Source organism: Oryctolagus cuniculus, chromosome 1 (assembly GCF_051225735.1).
Source record: "Oryctolagus cuniculus isolate XC-2025 breed Fujian yellow rabbit chromosome 1, ASM5122573v1, whole genome shotgun sequence".
NCBI lineage: Eukaryota > Metazoa > Chordata > Mammalia > Lagomorpha > Leporidae > Oryctolagus > Oryctolagus cuniculus.
In genome coordinates, this window is record NC_142867.1 from 205,975,438 (window position 1) to 206,001,232 (window position 25,795).

The 25,795-nt window shown below is 36.5% G+C and overlaps 1 non-coding gene and 1 pseudogene across 1 annotated transcript; both read left to right on the plus strand.

Annotated features, from left to right (window-relative positions):
• Window positions 1-12,961: 12,961 nt before the first annotated feature.
• On the plus strand, window positions 12,962-13,144 carry LOC127485378 (U2 spliceosomal RNA). The gene has a single exon (XR_016227612.1). It is a non-coding gene; the product is annotated as a U2 spliceosomal RNA (small nuclear RNA).
• A 574-nt stretch (window positions 13,145-13,718) lies between these two features.
• Window positions 13,719-15,050, plus strand: LOC100340717 (L-lactate dehydrogenase A chain-like; annotated as a pseudogene).
• Window positions 15,051-25,795: the final 10,745 nt, after the last annotated feature.

The window sequence follows — 25,795 nt, forward strand, 5'->3', positions numbered from 1 at the left end:
GGAAAATATTTGAAATCATAGTTTCCTGGAAAATTTAAGCAACATAGGATAATCCTTGCAAAAGATCTTCAGCATGAAGTCAAGCATTGATTATGTGCCCGTGTCTGGGAATTTGAAAAATGAAAAGACATTGAGGGACCTCAAGGAGTTGCCTGGCTCTATTAGCCTTAGAATTGAGCCATTAGAAATGCTTCACTACAGCCTAAGCCCTGGGCCAATCATGTGTAAGTGTTATCATAACTTAAGAAGTCTGATGAAGCTTCTTAAGTTTTTTCCCTCCCTCTTTCTTTAGTGCTCCCTTAGGTCTTAAAACTCGGCAGATGTCGAATCTACATGTAACTGCTTATCTTTATGCATACATCTCTGGTTTATTGATATGGGTTTCCTTAGAAACTGCTATCTTTTACCCCCAGACACTTAATAAGGAAGTCCTGTAACCTTAGATATATGTAGAATTGTAATTGTTCCAAGAGGGTTGTCATTGTCATCTCATCCTCTGGAAATTTACACACAGTGATTCATCATGGTTGGGCATATGTGGTTGGGAGGAATAAGGGATGGGATTGCAGAGTTAACAAGGAGCCAGATCAGAAGAGGAAGCTAAGCTATGCTGGGGCATTTGGAGTTTATCCTTAGAGAAGAAGGATTCCACTGAAATGTTTTATTTTATTTTTAAATCAGAGGATGATACATTTGTATATGTATTTGGACAATCACCTTAGATATAGAATGAAGAGTAGATTGGAGAGGTGGTAGGATGAGATGCAGGCCAATAGGTTCTAGTGAGAGATTACAAGAGATTACAACAGATTACGAGATTATGAGAAGTTCTAGTGATCTAGATTACAAAAGTGGCAAATTGAGAAGCAAGAAGAATAGAGGTTAGTTTGAGGTGAGTGTGCAGAAATACTAGAGAGGAAAGACCAAAATATGAAATTTATATTTCTGTCTTGAGAATTCGGGTGCCACTATCAGGGTCAAGACTTTATTAGGGGAAAAGATACTGGAATCATGCATGAAATGCTGAGTTTAGATGACTGTGGATTATCAAAATGAATATCTGTGCAGATATTAGGCATGTGCTTTGGAGTCCAAGAGATATATTTGAATATGAGATTAAAAAGTTAGCATTTAATAGCACATAGATAGTATTGAAGTCATAGTCATAGAGTGCAATGAGAGGAAAATAAGCAAACATTCCTGTAACAGGAATATACAAAGAAGATCCTGTAAATAAGGCTGAGATGGCGATGCTAGAGAATAAGAAGAAAAAACCATGAGGACTCATATTCATAAGCAATGAATCAATTATAGCCCCTATGAACTAGGAAATGTGATACATATGGAAATATCATCTATATGGAAAAGTTACCCAGGAGAAGAGCAGACTAGAGAGGAAGACAGTCATTATCAAAGTCTTCAGATATGAATGATCAGATAGATGATAGCAACTGATGGTGAGGTAGAGGGATGAGTGTGATATGACTGGATAGTGCATGCTTCACAGTGGCAAGAATAGAATTTGGGGTATGGGATCATGGGAAACCTGTATTTAAATATTTTTATTTATTTAATTTTGTTTGAAAGGCAGAGAAATAGACTGATGGAGAGTCATCCTTCATCTCTTGCATGCCCCACATGTCCACACAACTCAGGACTTTGGTATCAAATCAGAGTTAGGTCAGCATACACAGCATAGTTGGGTGATTATAGGTCACCTCCAATCATAAAGTAATGTCAAAGAGGGAAATATTGATTATCTTGGTTTGTTTAGTAAACATTGTAAACATGTATTGAAATGTCAGACTGTAGCCCATAAGTATGTGAAAATATGTTTATAATAAATTAAAATAAATAAGTTCAATTTTAAAAAGTTTGTAGAGATTGGGGGATTTTATAAATTGGGATTGGTATTTAGGAAGATGATTCTGTTAAGCAGAAAACAGTATATTTCATTGTGGAAATGTAGACAATGATAGCGAGCTAAATTTTCCCTGGATATTTTTCTAAGGATGGTGAGGATTTGAGGTAGGTGTGTCTAACTGTTAGTAAAGTTGCTAGATAATCATCTCTGAACTATCTTGTACGTGGCTGGAGTTTGTAGCTAATGTAGTCTTAACCTTTGATAGAAGAATAGATGTAGAAGTGGAACAAATGACCCAATGGCATGAGCTGTGTGAGTGTCTAATTTTCTGCAGGGAGCCCAAGCAATTTTGGGTTCCTTGTGCCAAGCCAAACTCTGAACACCATGAAGTACCTTCCATTCCATGAAGTGCCTCCTTTATCCGTGAGGCATAGTTATGTGACCTTTTAAGTGTGTTGATAGTGTTGTATGTCTTACCCTCATAGAATTTGTTAAAATACATTCTTGCCAGTTTCTATAGTGATCTCCCTCAATAAGCCATACTACTTAAAGGCCAAGAATTTTCTATTTCCAGAGACTGGAATCAGGACTGAAATATCTCCACAGGTACACATATGTAGGTGTATACTTTTGAAAATCTGAAGTGTGTGAACTGGAGAATCCTGCAGGTGCCAACACACTTTCTGTCTATGCTGCACTCAGGGGAAGTTTTCTAAGTTAAGGTGAAGTCTTTGCCTTCAGGGTGGTGAGGAATATGTGGAGTTGAGTTGCTTGTCAGCAGTTCACATTGGTCATGACCAAAAGAGGGCAGCAGAGAGTCACAGATGAGGGGTGATTAGACGGTGCAAAGGAGTGGGTAGAAAGAACAGAAAATTGAGAGTTAGAATTTTGGGTGCCAGAGAGAATGGGGAGGTTAACAAAGGGGAGTTGGGAAACCTCAGGTCTGGAGAAGATGATTAAAGGAAAACCAGAATCTTAAAACTAATGAATGAAGAAGGTAGGAAGGTATTTGCTCCTTGGTCTGGAGGTAATTCATAATGATTGTGTTTTCATTATCAAGAGCATCATTTGAAACCCAGGTCAATCTTCCCTTCTGCTTCTTATCTAATACCAGAATTTGGCCCAGAAAATGTGGCTTGTCTGTCTGGGGATGGAGGGAGGAAGGTTGAGGAAGTTCAGAGGAGAAAAGGAAGGTACAGGAGATTCAGAGAAGTTTCAAAGAAAGGCTGAAATGTCTGCTTTTTATAGATAGATCCAGTTTTACCAAAGTAAAAACACTAGAATTAATGAGTGGGAATGACAGAAAGATCTATTTCTTTCTTTCTTTTTTTTTTTTTTTTAACAGGCAGAGTGGGCAGTGAGAGAGAGACAGAGAGAAAGGTCTTCCTTTGCCGTTGGTTCACCCTCCAATGGCCGCTGTGGCTGGCGCACTGCACTGATCCAATGGCAGGAGCCAGGTACTTATCCTGGTCTCCCATGGGGTGCAGGGCCCAAGTACCTGGGCCATCCTCCACTGCACTCCCTGGCCACAGCAGAGAGCTGGCCTGGAAGAGGGGCAACCGGCACAGAATCCGGCGCCCCTACCGGGACTAGAACCCGGTGTGCTGGCTCCGCAAGGCGGAGGATTAGCCTAGTGAGCTGTGGTGCTAGCCAGAAAGATCTATTTCAATCTAAAACAATAACTTTCTTCTCTTATCTCACAGTTCTTGGCCCTTGCCTACCTGCTCTAGCTACTGCTTCCTTATGAGTGTGGTTGAATTTTCCTCATCCCTCATAATGACATAAATTTTATTTTCTAAGAAAATCCTACTCTGAGCACTTTGTTTTTCTCTGTCACAGCATTAAGTTCACTTGCTGTACCGTGCTCACTGCCATTAATAATTATACATTCATTTGTTTCCCTCCTGTTTATTGTCTGTTTCCCTCTACCAGAGATAAGGACCACATGTGTTTTATTCCTCAAGTGTACCCAGTTTAGTATAATACCCAACTTTTAGTGGTGGTTTAATAAGTATTTGATGGACAAATGTACTGAATAACTTGTCCTTGGATGGAAGATACTTAATATAGACTATATATGTAGTTGACCAAGATGTTATATAAAGATTCAAAGATCAGGATTGTTACTAAAATGACATTTGAAGTCCCTTTCTATCATTCAATTCTGTTACTCTAAGTAATAAGGAGTATAAAATTGATGACTCTAAAATAGAGGCTGTGATGAGTCCATTGCTTATCAATATGAAAAGGAAATAGAATAAATGTGGCTGATTAGAGAGTAATAAAGACCTTGATAAGCCATAAATAAAAGTAGAAAGTATAAGTTATAAGGAGTGTGAACCCTAAACAAGATTGGGGTAAGTTCCTAGGAAAATATTCAATGACTAGTACAAAAGCAGATCTGAAAATAATTACCTTATACTCTTGGTATCTTTAATAACTAGCATACTATCTGACACAGGGTAAATAACCAATAAATGTATGTTGAATAACTAGAAATGTATGTTGAATAATTAGAAACCACACCACCACATTGTCGTAAACCTATTCAGCAATAGGGCCTGCATTTGACAATTTTCCTTTGCATGGTGTTATTTGCTCACTTATGGCTTAACACTCTCCTACTGATAACATACTTGGAACACATTTTTGAAGTGGAGATAAATTATGAAGGTAGTCATACTTCTCACTGATGGATGTGGATGCAGGACTGAATTATTTCTAAGAACATTTTCGGTTTTCTGAAGTTTCTTAGGAACTACTGTTAGGTTTTCTTAAAACTGACATTAAAAACGTATGATAGCAACTAACATTCATTAAGAAGACATGATTTAGAAAAATCAGCTGTTTTTCAGTTTTTTAAATAAAATAATAGTGCTAATAAAATAGATGTTTATTTTAATACTAGATGTTGTGCTGGGCTGATTTTAAGGTGGCCCTAATGATTCTCCCCATGCCTGCCATTCTCCAGCTTTGGTCATCAACACCTCTTGAATGTCAGTGGGATCTGTAGCTCACATATAACTAATAAAATGTGGTAAAGGTGATGGGACACTTTGTCTGTGATTATGTTTTGCTTCATAAGTCTCTGTCTTGCTAAAACACTTGCAGAGTCTCTCTTTTTTTACTGCTAGCTTTGCAAAAGCAATTTTCCCTGAACCATACAGGCACAGCAATGAATTCTGACAACAACTTGAAGAGGAGAGGGAGTGGGAAAGGGGAGGGTTGCGGGTGGGAGGAACGTTATGGGGGGGGGGGAAGCCATTGTAATCAATAAGCTGTACTTTGGAAATTTATATTCATTAAATAAAAGTTAAAAAGTTAAAAAAAAAAACAACAAAACTTGATGGAGCCTGGAAGAGAATTCTTCCTTAGCCTCGTCTCCAGAAGAGAACCCGGTCTTTGCCAGTATTCTGTTTGCAGTCTTGCAGAGGTCTCTTATACAATGTACCCAGACTCTTGACCCTCAGGGATGGCGAGTTAAATGTCAGTTATCTTAAATCACTAAGTTTTTGATAATTTGTTACCCAGTGTGGCAAGCAATATAACTATGAGCACATGCAGCAGAATATACAGCAAAACTCCAAAGAAGCTATTTATTTAGTCTTCAAAGCAATGAAGAGATAATACCATATCTTGTTTTAATATCTGAAATAACATAATTTAAGCTGTCTGCAAGATTTTGCTGTACAGGTGTTTCATGTTCATTCAGTATGAAACTTCAGCTTGATGATTTTCTAGAATCGTTCATCCATGACAGCTGTATCTCTGCCTAAACATCTTACTGTCTGACAACAATCTCAGGTTGTTATGGAAGTAGAGGTACAATTATTAGTAGTTACCATGAGTCAGATTACATGATAGGCATTTTTATTTCAATTTGTTATTTTTTGCAATAGACCTACAAGACTGCAATTCCTGAACCATGCATCAAGGTGTCTGAGCAAAGGTCAGAGAGCAAGGTCTCTGGCAAACTCATGGAGATACGTTGGGCTATTTTAAATTTTTGAGGGAAACAGCAATAATTGACATCTGTCAGGAACCATGTGAACTACTAGGTAGAGATAGTTTAGTTTCAGCATTGGATTTGCCACAGTACTTCTGACAATGTCCTATCTTTTTTGAAACAGTGATTTTGGGGATTTTTATGACAAAATGTAAGTACTGCTTGGATGTCAACATAGAAAAAGAAATGGGGGTACAGTGTCCAATCCATTTTCAAGGTTTGAGAAGTCATGTAGTATCCATCACTATGGTTAGTAACTGTGGCTATACAAGAATAAAATAAAAGCATTACTTTTCTTTCAGTTTATGTATACATTTTTTCCAAGTGCCTATTAAATATTTAGGACACAAATAATCACTAGGGTATTTGTACCTAACTACTTAATAGATAGAATTGATAGGTATTTCTTCTGGCTCAAGGATGCCTTAAAAATCGTGAGATACTAAGGGTGTTGTGAACTGAGAAAGTTTGGAAGCTATGCAGAGTGTTTAAATAAAAATGCTCCACAATAAAATTTTAGGATTTGTATCTGCTAACAAACTGCATAAATAAGCAAGTCAAATTTTAGTCATTTAAGGATTGTAATATTTATATTGACTCAATTTCTAATACTATTAAAAATGTCATCACTAGTAAAAACAGACAAAGTAGATAAATGGGACAATATCAAATTTGATGAATTTTGTGCACCAAAGTGTATGATCAACAAAGGAACACTTTCAGAAAATACTTTTTTGTTCATCTATTTTAACTACAATTTGGAATAATGTGAAGGAAAGAAACGTCAAAATAGGCCTGGTTATGTAGCAGTGTACTTAGGAATACACACTATTCCTTCCATGACTACCACATCAAATCCAAGAAAATGATAAGGGAAGTAATTTGTGTTTTAGGTCACATGTTTAGTTTAGAACAGATTTCCATAACTCCAGGACTTGATACAATATTCCTAGTAATGCTACTACATATAACCTGTAATTTTAATTATAACATTTTAAGAATTTATTTTACTATATTTAAAAAAAATATTACTCATTTTCACCTTATTTGAAAGACAGAGGGACACAGAGATACAGAGATATTTTCCATTCTCTGATTCATTCCCCAAATGTCTGCAAACAGTTAAGACTGGGTAAGGCCAAAGACAGGAGCTCTGAACTCAATCTGGACCTCCCACATGGATGGTAGGGACCCAAGTACTTGAGTCCTCACCTGCTATGCTACCTCGTAGGGTTCACATTAGTGGGTAGCTGGAACAGAAGGATACAGACTTGAATTAGGGACTCAGATAACAAAGTGATGTTTTAAGGGCTCTGCCAAATGCCTGTCTCTCCTCCCTCTATCCTTAATAATGCATCATATATATGTATAGATGTGTGTGTAACTTCCAGAACCTTCTCTATGCATTCCCTTCATGTGTGTGTACATATATTAATCTATTTTGTTTGTCTAAAGAGTAACCATGCTGTACCTATAATTCTGGACTTATATTTTTCTCATAACATCACTCTTTGTGACTTTTTCCTTGTCTCTGCAAACAGAGCTACTTAATTCTTGTTCACAGTGGCATTGTATCCAGGCAATAAATGTGTCATAACTTCTTTAGCTAGTGCTATATTGATGGATTTTCCAGTTGCTTGGAAGAAAACTCACCAAGTGCAGGACAGCAGATTAGATACTGGAATGTTTTCTATGAAGTGGAAATTAGGTTGAAAGTTGCTGGAATGTCTTCTAGATGCAGCTTTGAGTATGGAATTCAGCTGTCACTTAAGTGACAAAATGATCAAAGGCAGAAGCAAAATAAAACCTTCTATGATGACAAGAATCAAAGTTCACTAATCTTGTTTGAATGTAACTAAAGAGTGAAAAAAGTCTAAGAATGAATGAAACAGAAGGGGACATTTTGAAGACTTAGAAAATGTATACTTGTAAAAATTTGTACTGTTTTTAACTCAGATAATAGTTTGGTATCAAGAATAAGAGCATAAAGTCAAATAGAAAACAGTTTATATGAAAACAAAGGCTGAATAAATAAGGACTACATATCTGGAATCAAGAACCACAATACATAGGAAATAAAATAATTAAAGGCAATTAGGGTTAGGGTTAGGGTTGGGGTTAGGGTTAAGGTTAGGGTTAGGGTTAAGGTTAGGGTTAGGGTTAGTGGGCTAAGCTTCCACCTGTGGTGCTGGCATCCCATATGGGTGCCAGTTTGAGTCCTGGTAGCTCCTCTTCCAATGTAGCTGCCTGCTATGTATGGCCTGGGAAAGCGGTAGAAGATGGCCCAAGTGCTTGGGTCCCTGCACCCACTTGGGAGACTAAGAAGAAGCTCCCGGTTCCTGGCTTTTGATCGGTGCTGCTCCGGCCATTATAGCAATTTGGGTTAGTGAAACAGCCAACGGAAGACCTTTCTCTGTCTCCTTCTCTCTGTCTGTAACTCTACCTCTCGAATAAATTAATAAAAATCTTTCAAAAAACCAATTAGAACCAATGAGTGAAGATCAGAAAAAAAAAAAAACTAAATTCAATGTGGAATATGGAAGTTACTCAAATAAATTCAAATCAACATCATAAATCTGAGTTATATTTTTGAATTTAGGAGCCATGTAGCTCTTCCCTCACACTTAACACAGTGTCTTGCAGAGTTAAATAATGATTTGTTGAAGAAAAGGAATGACTTAAAATTATTTTGAAATACTTAAGAAAAATTCTTGATAGCTAGAAAATTTGTGTGCAAAAATAATATATTTTTTCAGAAATCTCATAGATATTTGCAAACATGTGCAAAAATTTCCTTAATTAGGCTGCAAAAGTATCAATTTACTTCCTAAACTGAGAATCGTGAAGCCAAAATCTTTGACTATCATGTGCTAAAATTTTAAATTAACAAATATGTATATATACTTCGTACAAACCCCAACCTATCAATGTAAGAAATGAAAAAAAAAAAACCATTCTCACTAAGTGCTGGGTGAGAATTAAAATAAAATGATGACTATAGGCTACTTGTAAACAGTATAGTTCAGAGAAATTCTTTGATATGTGAAGCTGCAATAATTTTTTTTTTTGACAGGCAGAGTTAGTGAGAGAGACAGAGAGAAAGGTCCTCCTTCTGTAGGTTCATCCCCCAAATTGCCGCAACAGCCGGCGCTGCGCCCATCCGAAGCCAGGAGCCAGGTGTTTCCTCCCGGTCTTTCATGCGGGTGCAGGGCTCAAGGACCTGAGCCATCCTCCACTGCACTCCCGGGCCACAGCAGAGAGCTGGCCTGGAAGAGGAGCAACCAGGACAGAATCCGGCGCCCCAACCAGGACTACAATCTGGGATGCCGGCGCTGCAGGTGGAGGATTAACCTAGTGAGCCGCGGCACTGGACGAAGCTGCAATAATTTAAAAGATTTGTTACTGGCCTGAGGACAATCAGATAGGTCAGTGGATCCAAATAAAATATAAATACAGAGTTTGTTAATATTGTATATGGTAAGAAAGGAAACATTATAGGCACCCAATGCACATCTTTTGAGTGGATAAATCACTAGTTTTTCAAATTAGTGAAATTGCAGAACAAATAGTAGTTGAATAAATGATACATTTTTGGAATTGATATAATGTTATTTATTTCAGATTTCATATCAAATAAATTTAATGAGTATAGTTAAGAATAAAAAATTGAATCTATAGAGATGCAGTTTCGATCTTAAGTTAGAGAAGTCCTTTCCAAACATATAATCAAAGAAAAAGTATGTAAATAAATAATGAAATTTTGCTAAAAATATCTTAATAATAAAGCATATGTGCCTACTAAAGGGTCACATGACAAATTTAAATAAGTAATTGGAACATTTCATGAAAGATAGATTTTAACATAATTAAGATAAAACAATGTTGGTAATCAATACAAGAAATATAAATATCCCAATAGAGAAATAGGTTGAGAACATGAGCAAATTATTCACTAGAAGGAAAGAAGCCAAAAAATATGTACACTATCAGAGTAAAATAAATGGACACATGTTACTAGTCCTGAAGCATCAAACTTGCAAGTTTTGAAAAATGGAAGTAGTCAGTTTGGGCTAAAGTACAACCATGGCTCTTCTGTGGGGCAAAATGATCCCTACTGTATGTCAGAGGAGCTTTAAAATCCTTGCACTTCTGGATTGAGTCATTTCTCCTCTAGGAATATATCCTTAAAACACTTAAAGGAAAATGGTGAGGGGCTTATGTACAGGAATCCTCACTGAGGCATCATTTACGATATTGACATATTCAAAACAAACAATGTCTGAGCATAAAATTGGACACAGTGTTGTAAAATGATGAAAGTCACGCTTCATATAATATTTAGTGCTCTTGGAATGTATAAGATATGTTGCTAAATAGAAAGTTTAAGTAGAAAGTAGTATTCAAACAATGCTCTATTTTAAATAACAATCATCAACTATTTTTAAATATAAAGACTTAAATTGTTATTGGTGAATATCTTTGATCTTTGTAGGAGATAGCTGAGAGATTGCAAGTACTCTTATGTTTTTAAAATTTTGTGTAAATATATTTATTTATTTATTTATTTATTTTTCCTCAGAAATCCTTTATTTAAGGTATACCAACTTCATGCATTTTATAAATACAACTTTAGGAACATAGTTGAATCTTCCCATAGGTAAATATAAACATTAACTAATTATTCAAGAAAACAGGATGTGGTAATCATCTTTTTTTTTTAACTTTTATTTAATGAATATAAATTTCCAAAGTACGATTTATGGATTACAATGGCTTCCCCCACATACCATCCCTCCCACCCACTACCCTCCCCTTTTCCACTCCCTCTCCCCTTCCATTCACATCAAGATTCATTTTTGATTATCTTAATATACAGAAGATCAGCTTAGTATACATTAAGTAAGGATTTCAACAGTTTGCTCTCACACAGAAACATAAAGTGAAAAATAATAGATGATTTTTTTTAAATGAAGATGAAATCAGATCAGACCTATTGTCATGTTTAATCCCAGTGAGAGTCAAGTTGGGAGTTGATAATTTCTTTTTTCTTTCTTTTTTTTTTTTTTTTACAGAGGATCAGTTTAGTATACATTAAGTAAAGATTTCAACAGTTTGCACCCCCATAGAAACACAAAGTGAAATATATTGTTTGAGTACTCGTTATAGCATTAAATCTCAATACACAGCACATTAAGGACAGAGATCCTACATGAGGAGTAAGTGCACAGTGACTCCTGTTGTTGACTTTACCAATTGACACTCCTTTTAAATAGTCATATGTTATCAGATAAAACCTTTGTGTTTAAAAATAAAGTTCTAAGATACAATGAGGATATTAATAAAGATATTAGTGAAAACTCTTTAATATTTTACCATCAACAGCAGCCTGAAAATTCTAACTACTGCAAGCAGGAGAATTTTATCAGCGAATCACATTTATTGAAAACCTATGAACTTAGAATGTTACTGACCACAATTACATAATGCTTTTTTGATATATTTCCTTCTCTTTCTCCTCTTTCTTCTTGGAAAATTCCATGATTATTCTTCAGTTAGTCCCCTAATTGTCTCAGTTTGTGTTGCCTTACAGAATCTTAGCCAGCCAGACCTAAAAGGAGCCCTGGGTCATCCGACTTCATTGTTCTGATTTCCTATTTGAGAGCACAGGGTCTTTATATACTCTCACTGAAACGAAGTCAAAGGCTATGGTAGCATGTTACTCTTCCCTTCTAGAAAGTATTATGTCCATTAACCTGAAGATGATTCTGCTACTCTAATAATTCTCACAGTTGAGTTCAGCTCTCACAGTTGAATTTATTTTTAGGTATGGACGTATATTTTCTTTGGTTAGAAGAGACCAAGTGACATGTTTTTGCCTAATGGTCTATATGAAAACTGAAATGAATAACATGGCAACACACTTATTTACATCATCTACATAGGACATTCTGATCTACCTGGGCATAGGCATATTTGGGGTTAATGATCCTTTGATACAAATTTTGAAAAATTCTGCTGCAACTACGTTTGATTTAGAATTGTTTCTCATCTATAGTGATATAACAGGACTTCATAGACTATGAAAGCTTTTGATTAAATAAGAATGACTTCCAAGTTGAGTAGAGGAAAATGTTTTGCATATGATGCAGAAGGCATTGGTTCCATGTTCACTCCTATTTTATGTTGTTAAAAAGTCCTAAACCTTAGATAGAAATATTAGAATTTAACTTAAAAGTTTTTATCCATATAAATTATTCTGTTACTTAAATTCTTCACTCTGTACTGATTATATATGCCTTCTAGTAGCTAAGGTGAACATCATTTAGCAAATACAAACTTATACAAAATAAAAATATTGGAAAACAAGCAAATTAAATGTACATGGAGTTCAGAGAGCAAAATGCATTGGCTTCTCAAGTTTATGGTGCTGCAATGTCCACTGGGCAGCCTGGCTACACTTTACAAGGACCATTTCAGTATATAACCCAGTGATTAGGTTATCAAATTTCAGAGTCTTGGCCTCAGACTTTCAGGCCAGGAATTTGGTGTTATCAGAACTGAGATAATTAGACCTTAGGAAATTGCTTCATTTCAATAAAAAGAGAGGAATATATAAGCTAGAATATCAAATTACTTACTTGTAATGAGAAATATAACTGTAGCTAGGATCGAATCACTCTTATCAACAGATCAGAATATTCTTTCCCTGTAGGCAATAGAAAAGTCTACAAAATTTAATCAAAAGTCTCATTTGATGAAAATGTTTTTTTAATTTTAGGGATTACCTTGTATACATTAAGTTGATACTAAATTAATACCACAAACATGGTCTAGAGAAGAGATAGTGTTGCCCATTGAATATGTTGTGTTAAATCTCCATCCCCTGGATATTCACCAATACCTTTTTTATACTAATTTCATTTTTAGGCTACCATATCTATCTTTCATAACTTCCATATAATATTTTTGGTCTTTTAAAATATTTTAAGTATTAATTCAATGATCCATACTCTAGCACTAGATATACTTGCACAGTCTGATTTCCTCACTGGTCACAGTGTTGTAAATTATTGCCTAAGTAAATGTTTTTGATTGCTTCTTGGCCTTTTGGCTAAGATCAAGTGTAGTATCTGTTTTTATCAGTAAATGTTTTTGAACTGTATACTTTATATATATTTCACTATATACTTTATCTTCCTATGAAAATACAAATCATGCATATGATTTTTAATCAGTTAGGGGGTCACAGTAAATTCCTAAGTGCAGTGACATTTTCATTTTTGGATTTATCTTCACTCATGAGTAAGTTTTCCATTCACCTTATGCGTCCTTGCAAGTATTTTGGGGAGTCTCAAGAAATGTAGTCCTTTCAGTAAAACTGACACCTCTGAAGGCAGTGCTGCATTTCTGAAGGTGCCCCTCAGTAGAAACAGTGTAGCTGCCCTTGTCTGATGTCACAGGTACTGGTTCTTGCCCTCAGGATGCAGTCTTCTGCCGGTTGCATGTGTTCCCCTTTGTGGCAGGCAAGGCTGTGCCTCATTGCTGCAGGAGTTGGGGCTAATGAGTCAAGCTACCGCAAAAGCACTTGGCCGGTCATTTGTACCAATAATGGGGTTAAAGTATATCATGATAACAGTCAATGCCAAAACAAGATATTTCTGAATAAAGTTAAACACTGAGGAAATAGGTCGGCAGGGACTAAGAAAAATCAGTGACAAAGAGTTTGCCTTAGAATAAGTAGTAGATTTTGGGCTGAAGCCACTGCCACTGTGCCTGGAACCCATTGCCATGCTTCTTCCCACACCCACCCGATGTGTGTTCTGGATTCCTTTTGGTTCCAGGTCCAAAATGACAGCTTTCAAGGATCAGCTTATTCACAACCTTCTGAAGGAAGAATAAGTCCCCTAAAACAAGATCACTATTGTGGGGGTCAGTGCTGTTGGCATGGCCTATGCCATCAGTATCTTAATGAAGGACTTGTCAGTTGAACTTGCTCTTGTTGATGTCATGGAAGACAAACTGAAGGAAGAAATGATGGATCTTCAACATGGCAACCTTTTCCTTAGAACCTGCAAGATTGTCTCTGGCAAAGACTACAGTATGACTGAAAACTCCAAACTGATAATCATCACAGCTGGGGCACATCAAAAGGACGGAGAAAGCTGTCTTAATTTGGTCCATTGTAACATGAACATTTTTTTCCTTTTTTGTTTAAGATTTATTTTATTTATTTGAAAGGCAGAGTTTCAGAGACAGAGGGAGAGACAGAGAGAGAGTGGTTTCCATCCACCAGTTCACTCCCCAAGTGGTCGCAATGGTTGGGAATGGATATACTGAAGCCAGGAACCATGAACTTCATCCGGGTCTCCCACATGAGTGCAGGGGCCCAAGCACTTGGGTTATCTTCTGTTGCATTCCTAAGCACATTAGCAGGGAGCTGAATCAGAAATGCAGCAGCTGGGATTCAAACTGGTGCCCAAACAGGATCCCAGCATAGGAGGCGGCGGCTTTACCCACTACACCACAATCCTGGCCCCTAAGGTTAACCTCTTTAAATTCAACATTCCTAATGTTGTCTAATACAGCTTCAGCTGCAAGTTGCTTATTTCCAATTCAGTGAATATCCTGACTTATGTAGCTTGGAATATAAGTGGCTTTCCCAAAACCCAGGTAATTAGAAGTGCTTGCAATCTGAAATCAGCCTGATTCCATTGCTTAATGGGGCAAATACCGGGCGTTTACCCATTGAGCTCTCATGGGTGGATCCCCAAGAGTATGGAGATTCAAGTGTGCCTGTATGGAGTGGACTGAATGTTGCTGGTGTCTTGCTAAAGATTGTGCATCCAGATTAGGCACTGATGCAGACAAAGAACAGTGGAAACAGGTTCACAAATAGGTGGTAGATAGTGCTTAGGAGGTGATCAAACTGAAAGGCTATATATCCTTGTCCTTTGGACCAGCTGTGGCAGATCTGACCAACATATGATGAAGAATCTCATGTGGGTGCATCCAATTTCCACCATAATTAAGGGTCTCTATGGAATAAAGGATGATGGCTTCCTTAGTCTTACTTCCATCTTGGGATAAAATTAAATCTCAGATGTTGTGAAAATGATTGACCCCTGATGAAGAGAGAGTACTGATATACTTTGGGGAATACAAAAAGATCTGCAGTATTAAAGTTTTTAATGTCATATCACTTCACCGGCTAGGCTACAACAGGTTGTGCGTGATGTCCTTTTTATCTGATCCAAGATTTAAGCATTGATATTATAATGTCTCAGGGATGGAAGAATCACCAGTTTCCAAGAGTTAGAATGGTTTATAAAATCCTATAGCTACATCCAAAAGCAGATGGTACTTATTTTGTGTCATCCTAAATTGACTAACATAGATAGTTCACTACCCCTGAGGTGCCACTGCCAATGGTGCACATGCTCCAGTTGCCCTTCTAGCTAGATGTGTGTTTACTATGTGCTGTATAACTTCTGATTACTTTACCAAATGTACTTGGTCCAACTTTTTCCCAGTCACATCCTGGGATCCAATATTGCATAAACTCAATATTGCATGTCTTATGCATAATAGTTCTAAGGGATCTTATTCTATGTATTATATGTATGAGTAGTGTACACTGCCATATAATATAAAAACAAAGATTTGCATATAAACAATGCAACCAGTTATCCAAATATCATACCACTAAGCACCAGAGAAACCTTGAACAGTGAAAAAAAGAGTAGATTTTGGTGGTGGATGGAAGAAAAAGAGAGAGAACAAAGAGGAGGGAAGTTTAAGTGGAGATGAGTGCAGATAAATTGTTAGCCCATGGGATGCATACAATGACTTAGAAAAAGGCTCCTCTCCTGCCTAGTACAGGCAGTCCCTTCCCAGGATATATAAAAGTAGAATGTAAAGGTATATGAAGAGTAGAATTAGGCCTGGATTTCTTTTTCCTTGCATCCCTTTGATCAAATGTATTTATGGAGGGCAAAAATTACACAACTGTCTAATCAATTGTAGGTATTTAAAAAGATTGTTAAAGAATAGCATAATGAAAGGAAACCAGATTTTTTTATTTTTAAGAGTATAAACTTCTTTGGTCTTCACTATTAAATAAGTAACAAGGAATTCTTAGATACCAGTGAAAATAAGAGGTGAAATGGGTTTTAAATACTAAATATAGGTCATATTAGTGCTGGATATCTTCCTGTTGGATTAGTCTAGTGATTTCCACTTCTAAATGAATCATAGTAAGAGTTTCATTGATTCTCTTCACTCAGGCAATGCTGTCTTAAAGCATTTCACACTTGAATGTACTCTATTTTCTCATCTATGATCTCCTCTTTTCTTCCCAACTGAGAGGATGCCTGTCAACCCAGAGTCTGCTCTTATTCAAAGTCAGGAAGGCCTAGCTTCTAGGCAGAATATTCCTGAAAATATTGCTTTTCCACCATTTGTGGCTGCTGCTATGTTTATAGGTTATAATAATGATTTTTTCCTCTGAAAACCAGTTGAAATGGAGTTTCTGGATTGCTTCTCTCTAGTTTTCAGTTCCTTATGATTTACAGTGGTTTGAATTTAATCCTGCCCAGAAGCAGAACAAGAAAATACTATAAACCTTTTGATTTTGTCACCTCCTTGAGAGTTTCTAGCATGTGTGTGCATATGTGCATGCAAATGCATATTTGTGTTTACAGATGCTTTCTTGACTTTTTAGTGGGTTACATCCCATTAGTGAGTAAATTGAAAATTGCAAATACTACTAAGTTCAAATGTATTCAATATGCCTATCTACTGAACAACATAGCTTAGCTTAGCTTCCCTTAAATATGCTCAGGACGATTGCATTAGCCTACAGTTTGGCAATATCATCTAACACAAGCCTATTTTACAATGAAGTATTAAATGTTTTATATAGGCCGACGCCGTGGCTCACTAGGCTAATCCTCCGCCTAGCGGCGCCAGCACACCGGGTTCTAGTCCTGGTTGGGGTGCTGGATTCTGTCCCGGTTGCCCCTCTTCCAGGCCAGCTCTCTGCTGTGGCCAGGGAGTGCAGTGGAGGATGGCCCAGGTGCTTGGGCCCTGCACCCCATGGGAGACCAGGAAAAGCACCTGGCTCCTGGCTCCTGCCATCGGATCAGCGCGGTGCGCCGGCCGCAGCGCGCCGGCCACAGTGGCCATTGGAGGGTGAACCAACAGCAAAAGGAAGACCTTTCTCTCTGTCTCTCTCTCTCGCTGTCCACTCTGCCTGTCAAAAAAATAAAAAAAAAATGTTTTATATAATGAATAACCCTTTCCAAAAAAAATTATGGGGGCACAGTAAAGTATTGGTTGCTAACTCTTGTAATTGCACGGTTGACTGGGAGTTGCCATATCCCAGCATTGTGAGAGTGTATCATACCAAATATTGCTAGTACAAGAAAAAAATAAAAATTCAAGGTATGATTTCTACTGATTGTGTATTACTTTCACATTATTATAAGTCAAAACTCATAAGTGAATCTCCAAAAGTTGAGAACCATTTGTGTGTGTGTATGTGTATATATATATGTGTATATATATACATGTACTTATAAATTGGTATATAGCCATATATATATAAGCTCTATATAGCACATATACATCAGACTTGCTAGTTTGGTCTCAGAAATTAAAAAAAAAAATAAGGTTCCTTATCATCTCTCTATAGATGGTTGGTGGCTTAGGGACAATTAGTCACTGCTTTTCAAATTCAAATTGTGAATGTTTTCATTCCAGGTGAAATCCATTGCTGGTTTTCAGCAGTATATGCTAAGATGTAATATAATGGGGAGGTCATGAAGGGAACTGGGCAATGGAAGAATTTTACCATAGGTTCATGAAATGACCAAGTTTTAAACTGTGGCAGAAAAGCAATGGGACTCATTTCAAATCAATTTCTAAAATTTCCCTGGCCTCATCTTATGGCTGTTCATACTTCCCTGCATGCTAACAATCAAAACTTTTGTCCAGGTAATTCTTACTGCTTTTTAAATTTAAATCTCTGTCTTGTTTTCTTCCTTGTAATGAGTCTATCATCCATGCTAATCCTAGGATGCATGCTTATTCAGGAATTGACCATGAGATGTAAGAGTCTCCCTAGCTTTTCCTTCTTTTCCACTGATATTAACATTTTTATCATATACCAAGAAGCCAGCAACTAGCACTTTTTGGTTTTAATGTCTTAGCTGCTGATTTTACAGAAAAAAAAAGAAAAAGAAAAAATAACATCTATGAAGAAGTCATAAAACTCCAAAAATTTAAAAATCCTTGTAGGATAGTTCTTCATTCAGAAATGGTACCCAGTGATCTACATGAGCACCAGATGTCCTATATATATTTATTTATTTGTTTGAAAGCCTCAGTTACAGAAAGAGAGCAAGAGAGAGAGAGAGACAGAGAGAGAGAGAGAGAGAGAGAGAGAATCTTTCACCCATTGGTTCATTACCCAGATGGCTGCAGTGGCCAGTTCTGGGCCAGGCCAAAGCCAGGAACCAGAAGCTTCATCTGGGTAGCAGGGCTCCAAATACTTAAGCCATCTTCTGCTGCTTTTCCCAGACTATTAGCAGGGAGTTGGATCAGAAAAGGAGCATCCAGGACATGTACCAGGGGTGCTGACATTGCAGGCAGGGGTTGGTTTTATCTGCTATGCCACAATGCTTGCCCCCATCAGATGTCCTATTACTAATAGCACTCTCACCTCCCTATCACTGTACATCATGATTTTTGACCAATTATCTCCTTAACAAGAACAGAAAAGGTAAGTCTAGAAGCTATTGTTTTTCAATGTAATCTAATGAATTTCACTGTAAATCAATTGGTGTGATGGTTAATTTTTAGATAGCATTTTGCATGAGTTAAAGGAGACTGGGAGAACTGGTAAATGTTTGTGGGTATATCCATGAGGGTATTTGTGGAAGGGATTAGCATTTTAATCAGGAGACTGTGTAAAGAAGATTGGACTTCATCAATGTGGGCAGGCATCATCCAAATCATTGAGGACCTGGATAGAAAAGAAGGCAGAGGAAGAGTGAATTTGCTGTTTCTTGTGGAACTGAAACATTCACTTTCTCCTATCAGAACTCTAGGTTTTTTCACTTTCAGACTCCAGGACTTAGGCAAGGAGCACTTCAGGTTTTCAGGTTATCAGGGTCAGACTGAATCAGACCACCAGCTTTTCTGTTTTTCTTGCTCCCAGATACCATATGATGGGACTTCTCAATGTCCATAACATGCAAGCTAATTATTACAATAAAATTCCCTCTTACATATCTTTGTCTACATAACCTATTGGTTTTGCTTCTCTGGATAAGTCTGATGAATATAATTGGTATTTTATTGATTTAGAAGTAGGCAATCTTAGATATCCTTGTCCATGTATTGATTTATTCTAGGTCCTTCCTTTTTTTCCTCCCCAACTTCTGATGCTAGAGTTCAAATGTAGTGACTTTTGTTTTGAATGGAACGATGGGGAAAAAAAAACAAACTTGATCTGAAACCCTCAAAAACACCTTTTAACATCTATGATCCAATGTGTCAAGTTCATAATTTCCTGTTGATCAAGTTTCTGTCTTCATAATACATTTAACAATAATATTTAATAATACAGATTAGAGCTTGTGCTGCTTATTTCTCTAGTGCCAGACTTACTGAAGTCTATAGCCTACACTGAAATGAAATATTGAACATTTTCCTGACTCTTGGTCAGACTGTAAAATTTTATTCTACTAAGTTCAAACTAATCTATATCATTCATTAACAATGTATGAAAGTCCAACTTTTATATAATCTTCAGCAATAAGATATTACTTGAAAAGAATTTTAATTTTTTTACTATCAAGGATAAATTGTCTAGATAAGAATTGTGACTTTATTTAAAAATGTGTCATCAATGTATAATAGCATTTGAAGTACAAAATGATCATTTCTATTGCTCTCTTCCTCAAGCAATTAAAATGAATGCCAGAGACTTAAAACCACATCACTATTATGAATAAAGTAGGAGGAAATATTACATGATATTAAATAACATAAAATTAGCATGGAGAATAAATTCCAGGTTGATGAAAACTAGACAAGGTAATAATGAGGTTGACTGTATGGCTTCAAAAAACCCATAGGGAGAAAGACCAATGAATCCCAATGACAGAAAAGACTTAGCAGTCCTATAATCTAACCACTCACTATCCTGGAAATAAAACCACCACAAGAGAGTTCACATGACTTTCCTAAGGCTTGTTGATGGCATCCAGGTATTCTAACTTGACTCTTTCCCCATTTATTATTAAGCTGCTTGTAATCGTGATCCCATCAAAATTTTAGCATCTTTTTTTAGCCTCATCGTTATTACCATGATGTATTTCTGGTGCAGTAAACTGCAAGCACTTAAAAATTTACTTCATTTTGTATACATTTTAAAAATTCTTACAGATAACTTTGTTTCCTTCAGGCCTTTTCTGATACACAAATCCTTGTTATCACAAAATATGAAGAGTCTTGAAGGAAAACCTTTTGGAGCTCTAGGCTGTTGTCCATGTTACTGCACCATGAGACCATACCTGCTGGTGCATTTTATGAGAGTGCTGTTGGGGAGAGGGAGTCTTATTTTCAATCTATGCTTCTTATCGCCTATGCTCTTGGCTTTCAGAAACTGACCATAGTCAAGGTTAATTCTAAACTCAGACTTCAAGGCTAATTTTAAACTCCAAATTCTCAGAATAATACACATCGTGCTATTGTTGAAAAATAATCTGTTTTGAATCCATCACCTTAAATTTTGTATAGCACTTTGGTTTGCCTATCACTATTAGACAGTGTTTCTATATCAGAATCAATTCAGCTGCTGTTACCATATGTCAGAAAAAAGCAGATGTTATTGCAATATTTTTAAAAAAGCTTATATCTATTTATAGGTGATGTGAAGTATTCATCACATTTATAGCTAATTAATTGTTGTGTTAATAGTAACGTTATTGAATTTGATCCTTTTGAGAGGCCTATGTGTGAAGAAGATAAATTTCCTTTTCTAGGATTTAGTTACCAATATGATTTGACTTAGCTTTGAGTTGTTCCCAGTTGAAGATCTAAAAGTCAACATTCAAGAAAAAATGTCCAATTTCCAATTTCCACTGAAATGTGCAAATTGATCATCATGTGTTAGTACTACAGAGTTTTCCTTTACCTTTCTCTATAAAGAGCCTTGTCAATAAGAACTAAATGACATACATCATCTGATATTTTCATTTAAAGTTTACACCCCTAAAAGAGAGTGGCATGTTTAGGATTTCACAGTAAATTACCTTCTTATTCTCTTTTTCCATTTCCTGAGGGTGACTCAGAAACGGTGTAACAGGCAACATGTCTTATCTGCAAACAGAAATATTTGACCAAATTTTACATTGCTTTAAATATTTACCCTTTCTAGATTTGATAAAGTTATTGAATAAAAACCTAGAGAGTATAGAGTGTGACACTAACTCAACTATCTTTCAGAGTAGAGTAAGGAAAATTCAGATTTGATTTTTGTAATGGGAAAATGAGTACCTCATTGAACCTAACATTTGTGATGGTTATTACACTGAATAAAAGAATTAGTTCACTGATTAGCTCTTGGCAGTTTACCACAATTGATTTTCAACTGTGAGTCAGAACAAATAAATGTAAGGGAAATATTCATGTATGAGTATATTAGCTGACGTTAAGATTTTGAACATAAAGCATAATTGTATTCTTTTTCTCTTATGTAAGCCTTGTTGGAGTTCATTTCTTATCTTTCACTCAATCCAAGGTCAGTTGTTGTTTCTCCTTTTAATTTTCATTTGTCTGCAGGAAACCTTATCAAGCTGACTTCATGTTTTTTCAGTTTTATTAATCAAGTGGTACAACTACTACTAGAATACCATTGCGTCAGATAGTGGGAGGAATACAAAGACATACAGTATAAGGTTTCTGTCTTGAGGGATTTGGCAACTTAGCTGGAAGGGCGAGAAATGCACACCTAAAGGCTAACATGATAATTAAAAGCAAAATAGAGATTAGTGTGAAATAATTAGATTGGTATTTATCCAGTTTGCAAAAATTGTAAGTAATCTAATTGACACTCCAATTTTGTTTTGGAATTCCTGAGATATAATAGAAGTAGTATATCTTTCTTAGAGACAATAAATTTAGTTTATGTGAATTTAAACACATAGGCAGAGGAAAGAAACACATAGTTAGAGTAAAGAACATATTGGAGTTAGAAAACCTTAATTGTCGATGCATACTCATGGCTGCTTTGTCTTGGGAAAATGATCTAATGTGAAGTATTTATTTCTTCATGTGTGAAATAGTAAAAATAATAATACACAGTTGTTACAGATTTATTACATTAGAGAAATAATTAATGGTGATTTTGAAGCAATGTCTTTTCCCGGACACTGTAACTCTTGGGTTGGTCACATGATTTCCTTTGGCAATTCAGTCACAAATTTGATGAAATTGGCGACTTGAAAAAGTATGTTTGCTCTTTTGCTTTTAACATGGAAACATGCCCAGACAAGGTGATGAGACATGTGGCGCAAGGTCAAAACAGCTCACTTTGTCCAGCTAATACTCAAGACATGTGAAAGAGCCAAGTTAAGGGCATACAAGCTGCCAAATTCCCTGAAACTGATCATAGATGCATAGCTGAGCACTGCTGATCTCAGCTGACCTGTGCAGCCAATGCTATAAACTTTTGAGAAAAATAAACAATTATTGTTTTGTACCACTGAGGTTTTGTGCTGGCTTGTTAGGCGGTAGTAGCTAAACATAAAAATATTTCATTGTTACTGTGGGAATTAAGACACTGAACGAATACATTTTGCAAATTGAAATAAAATACAAATATATATTAAATCCTTAAAATCAATGCATAATTAGACTCAGAACAGTTATAAGATGTAAATTTTGGTTAATTCTAGCCTAATTAAAGTGTCTAGGTTATTCTGTAAATGTTTATTTTGTGATTCAAACTGATATGTATTTGTTCTGGAGACCTATTGACCAAATAGCTTAGAAGTTACCACTTATAAATACTTATTAACTAAAAAATAAAGAGGACAATAGAGGAAAAGCTCCGTAATAAAAACTAGGTGTGAAATAAGGTCATCAGATTATATTTACTTAAATCATTTAAGTACAGAAAATTTTCACTAGCTAGTAGTCAAGACTTTTTTTCCTTGACAAGTTATTAATAGTCTGGCTTGACTGAAGTCAGAATTTAGAAAAAAACCCAAGAAGAAAATCAGGCATTTGATATTAGTTAACATTAGTTATGGAATATTTTTATACTACTAAATTGCAAAAAATCGGAACTGTGAACAAAAATTAAAAACTAATGTTTTATTCTAAATAGACTGTGTTTCAAAAGTTAATTTTTAATGTAAGTTCTTTGAATCTTGGAGCACATTTTTCTAACCGCCACAATAATGTGTTTTGAGGGTAATATACAAAAGCACATTTAACAACAGAGATTTAACAAAACATGGTATGGAAAACTTAGATGGGTTTGGCTTATGTTCCAAGGGCTAGAGATATATTAATGAACAAAAAAATAATATTCATGTCTTCATGGAGTTTATGTACTATAAACAGGGACATGTACTATATATGTATTATAAAGAGGGACAAACTAAGCCAGATACATGAATATGTAATACGGTATCTTGTAGTCAGTGCTAAGGAGAAAAATAATTAAGGGAAAGGATATGGAGTCTGTCAGTGGCGCTGCCATTGTCACTGGGTGGTTTTTACTGCGGTTGCTGAAGAAGTGGGCCAGGAGCTGTGAATGCAGACAGAAAGAGCAGTACTTTGAAGGATTTTGTAGTGGTTTGACATTCCTGATCTGGGTCTGCAAAGGCCCTTAAAGCAGTTCATGGAAAAGCTACATTCAATGGTAAGTTTATTTGTGTGTCATTTAAAAAAAAAATCCATGCACATGAGGAGTATTCACAGAGATCATGGAAAATGGGTAGTCTGCATGAATTAAAAAAAAAAAAATTGCACCACAATGCCTTCCCCGAGGGGAATTTTTTCTATTAAGTTATCAATTTTTGAATTTAAGACTCTGTTTGATTTACTACATCTAACACAGTGTGTTAGGTTGTCATTGTTATGATTTTATATTGTCCAGTATTTGAGAACAAGTATGAAAGATGTTTACCCTCAAATTGAAAGACAACAAGCCATATAAGATCTTTCGTATGTTGATGGTTTCACCCAAAGCAGTCTATGTTACTTGCCCAGAGCTATTTTCTTTTTGTTGCCGACATGCTTGACTGACCAACTGGACAGCAGCTATAAAAACCAGAGGGGGAGAAGTACCTCTGGTAGGGTAAAAGCCAGGAAAGAGTGTTTCCTCTGCTGTGTACTGCAAAGCCGCAGGTGCCGAGGGCTGCTGCTTGTTGCACTCCCTGAGCAGATCTGATAGCCCATAAAGACAAGACAAGTTACAGTGTAGAATTATCAGAAGAAGTTTAAAGGGAGTTATCCAGTGTCAGTTTTAACTCAAATGTTGTGCTTAGGAATGGAAAAAATCATTCATCATTATTTCATTGCTAAAACTGTGATTGGTGCCCAGCTACAATACAAGTTTATGAGACTCATGGAACGCCTACCATTTTTTCTTGTCCACATTGGTAAATGCTGTTTGGAGAAGAATACTCAGAGGTTAAGGTTCATTTTTCAAAAAATCAGAGGCTGATAAATATGTCTGAAAGCACACTGACAGCTCATGACTGCTTAAGGATGGGGCTCAGCCTTCCCTGTATAGTATGGTCATTGTTCCTTTCTCCAAAGGTACAGAGATAATTTTCCAAATGAAATGAATGCCTACATTTCTGGACAAGATCAGGAAGGTTCTTTTCCTGGGAATCAAATGTATGCTTTTACTTTAAAATAAAGTTTTTCCAATTGGATCAGAAATTATGGTGATAAAGTGGACTCGGAAATTAGCTGCTTCCCATAAATTTTTTTCTTACCAGCAAGGTGACGTAGAGGATGGACAAGCTGGTTCACGTGAGAGGCGTTGTACAAAGGTGTTAACTGCGCAGCTTGTGACGAATCTTTAAGACAACCTCAGTTAGCAATTTTGATAATTTAACTTTAAGAGAACGTGAAATTTCGAAAGGGCAAGCAGGAGAACTGACCCCCAACTTTAACTGGAGCAATTCCTTCCTTGCCTATTTTCTTTCCTACTGAATATGAAGCACTTGTATCCCAGCTTCAGCTTGTGCAACTATGTTTGGAACTCTGCAAATGGCTGCCCCCCTTTCCCAGCTGGCTTCTATTAGGCACTATTGTTATGGGTAACTAGGGAGAAATTAGAAAGCAAAGGAGAAAAGGGTCCTACTTTTTATTTATTTATTTATTTATTTGTTTGTTTCCTGACCTTATCAAGGCCACCCCAGTAATGACACTTCACTTTGAACACAGCATTTGTTTCCCTAGCAGCAGGTGGCTCCAGTTTCAAGTTCCCTTTTTATATTCATTATATCAGCCTCATTGTATCGTTCTTGATCATCACCAGTGGCCAGATGGTGCCCCCTCTCAGAAGGCTGAGTCCCAGCGCTATGGGGCCCTGCTCTGAGCTCCTGAGGTCCTGGGGCCAGCCAGCAGCATCCCATCCTAGAGGTGTATGTTCAATTTTTTGGCACTTTTCTTCCAAGCTTCTAGCTCTTAGGATGCTTCTTGGTGCAGTCAGTGGCTGAAGTTACTGCTTCTGTTGCCGGTGAAGCAAAGGGTCCTTGTCTTCACGCAAGAAAGAATTCAGACATGAGACAGAGAGCAGTGGAAAGCAAAATAGCAAGGTTTATTAGGGAAGGGACATCTGTAAGAACAGATGGGCACCTCTCCAGTCAGGACCGGAGAGTGCATAGTTCACA